The sequence below is a fragment of the Lipotes vexillifer genome, unplaced genomic scaffold (assembly GCF_000442215.2).
Source record: "Lipotes vexillifer unplaced genomic scaffold, Lipotes_vexillifer_v1.1 scaffold545, whole genome shotgun sequence".
Lineage (NCBI taxonomy): Eukaryota > Metazoa > Chordata > Mammalia > Artiodactyla > Lipotidae > Lipotes > Lipotes vexillifer.
The window spans coordinates 2138384-2145574 of NW_006779129.1; positions in this window are offsets into that span (position 1 = coordinate 2138384).

The following is a 7191-nucleotide window of genomic DNA, read 5'->3' on the forward strand; positions in this document are numbered from 1 at the left end:
GAGACACAGAGAAAATGGTGAAAAGATGGTAAAAATAAAGTCCATAATAAAAATACATGTAAATAGTTTAAGCTCACTGGTTGAAAGGTATTTATTTTCTTACTGGATTAAAACCAAAATAGGCCAGTACCTGCTGCTTACATGCTTACAACAGATACAAGAGACAAACCTCAAAATATAAAGACACAGGGCCTCCCTGGTGGCACAGTGGTTGAGAGTCCGCCTGCCGATGCAGGGGACGCGGGTTCGTGCCCCGGTCTGGGAGGATCCCACATGCCGCGGAGCGGCTGGGCCCGTGAGCCACGGTCACTGAGCCTGCGTGTCCGGAGCCTGTGCTCCGCAACGGGAGAGGCCGCAACAGTGAGAGGCCCACGTACCGCATATATATATATATATATATATATATATATATATGTATATATATAAAGACACAGATAAGTTAAAAGGAAGGAAAAATTATACACTAGGTAAGAAAAGTAATATGTAGCTATATTAACATTAGATTAGATTTAGAGCAAAAAGCAGCTCACCAAGAAAACGGAACAATTGTAAATTTATAGGCACCAAGCAATAGAAAACAAAAACTGATAGAACTTCAAGGAGAAATGGACAATGCCAACTTCGTGCAGAATTTTAATATCTTTCTCTTCATGATAGATTAGCAGGTAGAAATGAGCAAGGATATAGAATATTGCAAAAATAAAAGTAGCGAGCTTGATTTAAGGGACACACATAAGACTCTACGACCCAGAATGGGTGGCTGGTACTTATGAACAAGAGGTGTGCATAATCTGTACGGAAAAATCATAAAACTTTATTGTAAGACATGAAGGAGGCTTATATGAGAGGAGGAACAGAATGTTCACACACAGGAAGAATCTATGTTGGAAACGGCCGCGTCCTCCCGAGTTAATCCAGCCTCATGCCAGTGAAAGTTCCAACAGGTTTTGTTGGTTTTTAAATAGAACTTAGGAGCTGATTCTAAAATCTGTGTGGAAGAATAAAGGTTGTTGAATAACCAAGAAAACTTCGAAGAATAAAAAACAAGGGCTTGCCTTACCAGATGCCTGGACTTCTCGTGAAGCCACAGCCATCAGAAACGCGGGGCCGCTGGGCCAACCACATGAAATGAGGGCCCAGGAGCAGACCCCGCACGTCACGTCAGGAGGCCTGCGGTGACCCTGGGGGCCCTGCTGACCAGTGGGGAAGGGCAGGATCTTCAAATGGTCCTGAGGTGACCTGCTCCCCAGGCAGAAAACGTAAAATAAAATAGGATACTTACGTCTATTTGCCATCCCCCAAATTCAGTTCCAGGTGGATTTCGGTTCAAAGCTAAACATTACAATTTTCAAAACAGAGTGTGAGAGAGTCAGTTATGACTTCAGGAAGGGAACGGATTTCTTAGCAAGGCACACGGTGTCCCAAACCACAAAGGAAACGATGAATACATTCAGTTCCATTCAATGAAAAAAATTCTGTGCATCAAAAGACACAAAAATAAAGGGAAAAAACAAAGCAGAAATGAGAAGACTTTGGTAACGAATAACACCGCCAAAAAAATGAGTGCGTCAGACCTATATAAAGTAAGTCCAGTAATCAATAAACAAAAGGCCAGCAACAAATTCGAAAAGGGAGGGAAGTTACAAGACTTCTGCAGAGGGAGTTCCCACAGCTAACACGCATGTGCTGGGGCTGGACCCGCCCCCCGCAGTGGTCAGGGAGGCGCAGGCTGAACCACACGGACCCCCTCGCACCCCTGTAGGGGCAGCACTTACACTCGCCGTGGACCTGTGACCGCACACCCATGGGTTGGGGTTGGGGACAAAGGGAAGATCTGGGAAGGCAGGGCCTCCTTCCTCCTCGATGTAGCCGTGCCAGCCCCAAACATACGCCTGAGGCTCTCGCACCAGAACCAGAGCGCAGAGAAACATGGACGGAAGAGTCACTGTAGCCAAAAATGGTGCACCTGCGAGTCCAACAGGAAAATAGACTCTGACATGTTCACACATGATACGCATGATATGGCAGCAAAGCTGGACCACAGCTCCTGCGTGAGTCCCCCCCAGCAACGCTGGATGAGGACAGCAAAAGGCAGGGTGACCCCTCAGTGCGACCCCATTCCGCTCACCTGGGTGACGTCCTGAGAGCCATCCCGTGGAAGGCAGGGGCTGCAGGCCCGGGATACCACGGCCCGGCCCCTCTAGCTCTGCCACCTACTGCAGCAGTGTTTCCTCCTGGTTTGATGTGACATTTGAGTTACCACATGTGAAGCGCCCAGAACACGGCCTGGCCCACGGATATCACCACGGATGGGCCTCCGGCTAGGATGCGCAGGACTCCCGAGGCTGCGTGGTTTAGGGACGGGCACATGGGCATTCTTTTCACTATTCTTTCCATCTTTCTGTCTGTTCCAAACGCTTGATTGCATGGTTGCTTTGCTGGGGGTGCTTCGTTTTCACTTCGGCTCTTTTTCCTTCCCAAAGTTCATCTTGGGGCTTCCTTTCCAAACCACACCCCGCCCCCCACCCCCCAGCTCCAGGCCTTTAGGGTGACACAGCACAGCCCTGGGAGAGTGAGAGCACGGGCCACGCGTGCTGCGGGGGACCTCCCCTGTAGTGCAGCGATGCCCCTTGGAAATTCCCCGCCTTCCCACTCTGCCGTGACCTTCCCAAGTTCCCTCTGGCAGCTTCTGTGCAGGTTGGCTTCCCTTTTCTCTCCAGCCCTGGTGACCCTGCTTCAGGGGCTCCGTGCCCCTATGGGCCACGCCAGGGGGCAGCTAGCAGGACGGCCCTTGTCCCCCAGCTCCTTCCACAGGGTGGTGAGAACTGCAAAGACTCTGGGACCAAGGGCTCTGTCCAAACCCCACACTGAGCCTGACCCGGCTCTGCTGGCCCCTGCCTGTTCCAGCCCCACCTGGCGATAGGCAGCTGGGCCCCTTGAGCCCCTCTCAGGGCGGTTTCTCTAGCCGGCTTGTGATTACAAATCCTCTGCCCTTCACCTTCAGACGTAAACCTCCCCGCCCTGCGCCGTTGCCCTGAGGACCAGGGAGCAAACGCTCAGCGCGCCCCACGCTCTCCCCATCCCGTCCCGTCCCGTCCCGTCCTCGGGGAGGTCAGGGCCTACCCTCCGGGCCCCTCGCTCCAGGCGCAACACGGCCTCCTGTCCGCAGGGTGCCTCCGGCACGTCCAGTTAGCTCGCCCGGGTGGCCTGGCCTCACGGCCCCAGCCCTGCCCTGCGCCTTCCTTTGGGGCGCCCAGCCTTCCGGAGCCTCCTGCCTTGGCCGCCTTTGACTGGTGACCGGCTACCACCGTGTCCGGGCGCGGCCCCCCTATTAACCCCTCCTGACTGGGCCGGCGGGTCTCTGTCTGTCTCCTGCTGGGACGGAGCCGATAGCACAGGCGTCTCCAGGCATGCCCGGCACGAGGCCAGCTCTCCTGCTTCTCTGAGTGCTGCAGGCCTGAGGGGCCCGGGAGCCGTTTGTTGGCTGAGACCCAAGGTCCGTCTCCTGGCCCCCTGCTTCCCCCAACCCTGGAGACCTGGATGTCCTGGCCGAGAGGCGTCCGCTCTGCTGGCTGCTGCCGTGTCCTGGGGGAGGGCGGCTTTCGACCTCCAGACTATAGTCCAGCGCCTGCCTGGGGTGGGGTAGCAGCCCTTTCTGGGACGAGCAGGAAAAATGCCCAACGATGCCGCGCGGGTCACTTACATCCTACAAGTGCGAGGAGCCTTCTGGAGGTCTCCCCGGGAGATTCCACGCGCTGATCTGTTAACACGTGGTTGTGACAGAGGGAGGAATTCACTTGCGCTAAGGACACTGGAAAAGGAACTGCAAAAGGTCTAAGTGGGGGGACTTCCCTGGCGGTCCAGTGGTTAGGACTCTGTGCTCTTGCTGCCAAGGGTGTGGGTTCAGTCCCTGGTCCGGGAACTAAGATCCCACGCGGTGCAGCCAAAAAAAAAAAAGTCTAAGTGGGAACAGCGTTCAGGACGGTAAAATGAGTTTCCCTCCTTGGGGACAGGGCGTGGGAACAACAGAAGGGTCAGCCCCACTCCGGATAGCCCTGCGCAGGGCTAGACTCTGTGGCGCGCCTGCCGTGCGGGCTGGCAGGGACGGCACGTGTGTGCTTTCACCTCCACCCGCAGCAGCTCTGCGGGTCATCGGGTCCCGGAGAGTGTGCAGCAACCTGAGCCGCCACGAAGAAATGCTCCTCCTCACGCTTGTCCTGACTCAGCGCCGTCGGGGCGCCGAGGACACTGGCGATGTGCGGGGGGTTCCCAGGGGAACAGCGGGGCTGAGGAGGGGCGTCTGGACTACGTGTCTCCCACGCCCAAGGGCGGGCGCCTCTCCAAACCCGGAGTCCTGCGTGACCCCAGGGGCAGCCCCATGCCGGACGCACCCCCCAAACCCTGAGCCTCCCCAGGGCTCATAGCACCAATCTCCTTCTGCACCAAATCTTTCCCTGGAGAAGGAGCTGATGCAGGCTGGCCCCAAACCCTATTTTCTGTTCGGAGCCGCAGAAAACAGGGTTGAGCGGGAGGGGTGGCCGACAGCGCCTACCTGCCCGGCTGACTTCGGGCACTGAAGGTCCATCCTGAGCCCAGGAGCACAGCTCCGTGTTGTGTCCGGATGGTACAGTCCCAGGGGGGCAGCCGCCGCCCTGCCTTTCCTAGGGTGGAGGGCATATCCACGGCCTTGGGCTGGCCCAGTGGGTCAGCTTTCTTACAAAGTCCTGGGCAGGTGGGACCGACCGTTTAATCAGACATCAGCGGAATCCTTTACCAGTAAGTGGTGATGTTTTAGCACAGTCTGCGGGGGAACTACGTCCCAGAGGTCTTCTGGTCCTGAGCCATGACTGAGGAGCTTGGGGTGGGGGGAGCCGGAGGACCCCTGGGGCAGGTGAGCAGCGCCTTCCCAGACAGTGCACCCCTGCCCCGTGGCTCCCGGCCTCACAGTACTTGGAGTCCCTCCGTGTCTCTGACTCCTCTGAGCTGTCACAGGACAATTCCATCTCCCCACTGAGGGTTCAGCCTTTGGGGAGCACTTTCAGACCCGCTGCTGGGCGGCCACTTAGACCAGGCTGTGCTCTCAGGCTCCACGCTGGGAGAAGACACGGGAGGGGGAGCCCCCAGTGCAGGCCTGGGGTGTCATCCCATTTCCTAATGGGGCTGTTCCTGTATGACCACCCCAAGCTCTCCCCTTGCTGTTTGGGGTGTGTGTGTCCCTGTGTGTGTGCGTGGTGTGTGTGCCAATACACGTGTGTATGGGGGGGGGGCGCCTGTAGGCATGCGCTGGTACTCGCATGCTCTGAATTCAGGATATAATTTTAAAGCTAAATCGTGGGTAGACGTGTGCGTGCCAGGAGCGCCGGTCCCAGCCCGGCTTTCCCAGGTCTCAGGGCGGACGTGGGCCCATCCCCATGCCGGCACCGGCCCCAGAGCAGAAAAGCACATACTCAGGGGCCGTTCCCAGAGCAGAAGTGACACCATGGTTCTTTTAGCTCGATTTATTTTCACAAGACAGACAAATCAGACCCTGGAATAGCTCTTGGTTCTGACAAGAGTTCTTTTCTTTATGAAGAAAAAGCGTTCCTGGGTTTTCTCCACAGAATGCATTTGTTTTTACAAAAAAATAGTTTTTGATATATACATGCCTACTTTGGAAACCTTTAGTCCTGGATGGCTTTTAAGACCCGTTTTTAGGCAGAGGGTCACTTAGCATGCTTTATGCACCAACTCATTTTTCTCCCTTCTTTTTGCCTGACGATTGCTCTCCTCGATTTCCCTTCCGAAAGCAACTTACATGAAATGGAGAGGCTCAGAAAGTGTCCTCACAAGACAGCCTCGGAGAAACAGTTCCAGCCTCGGGAGGGTCTGTTCAGGCGAGGACCCCGCGGGCCAGGATGTGCCTGGAGGGCCTTTCCTTCCCTGGGAAAACCCTCCGCAGACCAGAAGCAAAGGGACAGAAGGAGGCAGGCAGTCACTTTTTCTTGTAGCGGGGATATTTTATCCCTCTCTTTCACAGCAGCAATTTTAATAAACAAGTATGATGCCCACAGCATTTTATCTAGAAAATACTGCCACTCAGGCAGGCTCAAGCACGCCTGTGTACAAAGTGACCTTCGCAAGCACACGGCAAATGCAGCCAGATTTTCGGGATACAGGCTTTTAGAGTCGAAGTTATAGCTCCCCCCGCTCCCTCCCCCCACAAGCTCCCACAGACCAAAAATACCGCTCTCCTCAACTACACAAAGCTGTAGCAAAATTGTAAAAATGAAGTGTACAAAAGGAAGCATCCATATAATACATTTGCACCCTGTATACAATTTATCACCCTTTGAAGCTGGCCAACAGTCAGGTACGGCAGAGTATCGATAATAGAAAAAGAACCCTGACATCTGTCCCACACATTTGAGTCGATGGTTTGTGTGATTTTCCAAAGAGAGATATTTTCATTTACAGCTACAGTACTTGCTGATGACCCTTATGATTAAGAAGCCAGTTGAATTTCCTGGCGTTTAGGCAAGTACTATTTGATTGTCACCACGTACAATTCTGAGACAATAAATACAAGTAGATCAGATGCATCTCTTCATGGTATCAAGTAACTCCAGTTTAATACAATTTAGTGCATTTCAGCATCTCATTCACAGTTCAACTTCTGTCCAAAATACTTTTGCAACAAAAAGTTAAGAAACTGAAAAGTTTACGGGAAAAGAAAGCTCCAAGTGAACTTGTCATCACAAAGCTTAAAACTTTAAAGCGATTCAACTGTCTTTGAAAAGAATACGCGGCTGCTGCCAGGCTGACTGGTGTCAGCCACCCTGTGATTTCCTGGGCTCCCTGAAGCGCTCTTATTTCCAGAGCGTTTTGTGGGAAACGCCACCATTGCCACTGAGTTAGCTAGTGGCCAATGCTGGCGGTGACAATTCACGTGTGTCCACCCCTTCCATCAAGCAGAGTGCAGTGTGACACCTCCTACCCAAAACACGTCCCTGCATTTTTGTGTCCTGGCCCTGATATGCAAGGATGCAGAACCCGCATGAACATCTGCACACACCCGGCAGCACCACTCACCTCGTGGGACCAAGTCAGGGCCGTGGCCGGGGTGTGGCCGGCGCCACGGGCCACGCCCAGGTGCTGGGGAGAGGCTTGCCTTTGCTTTGGCAGCTAACTTGCTAGAGAGAGGGGCAGACACGT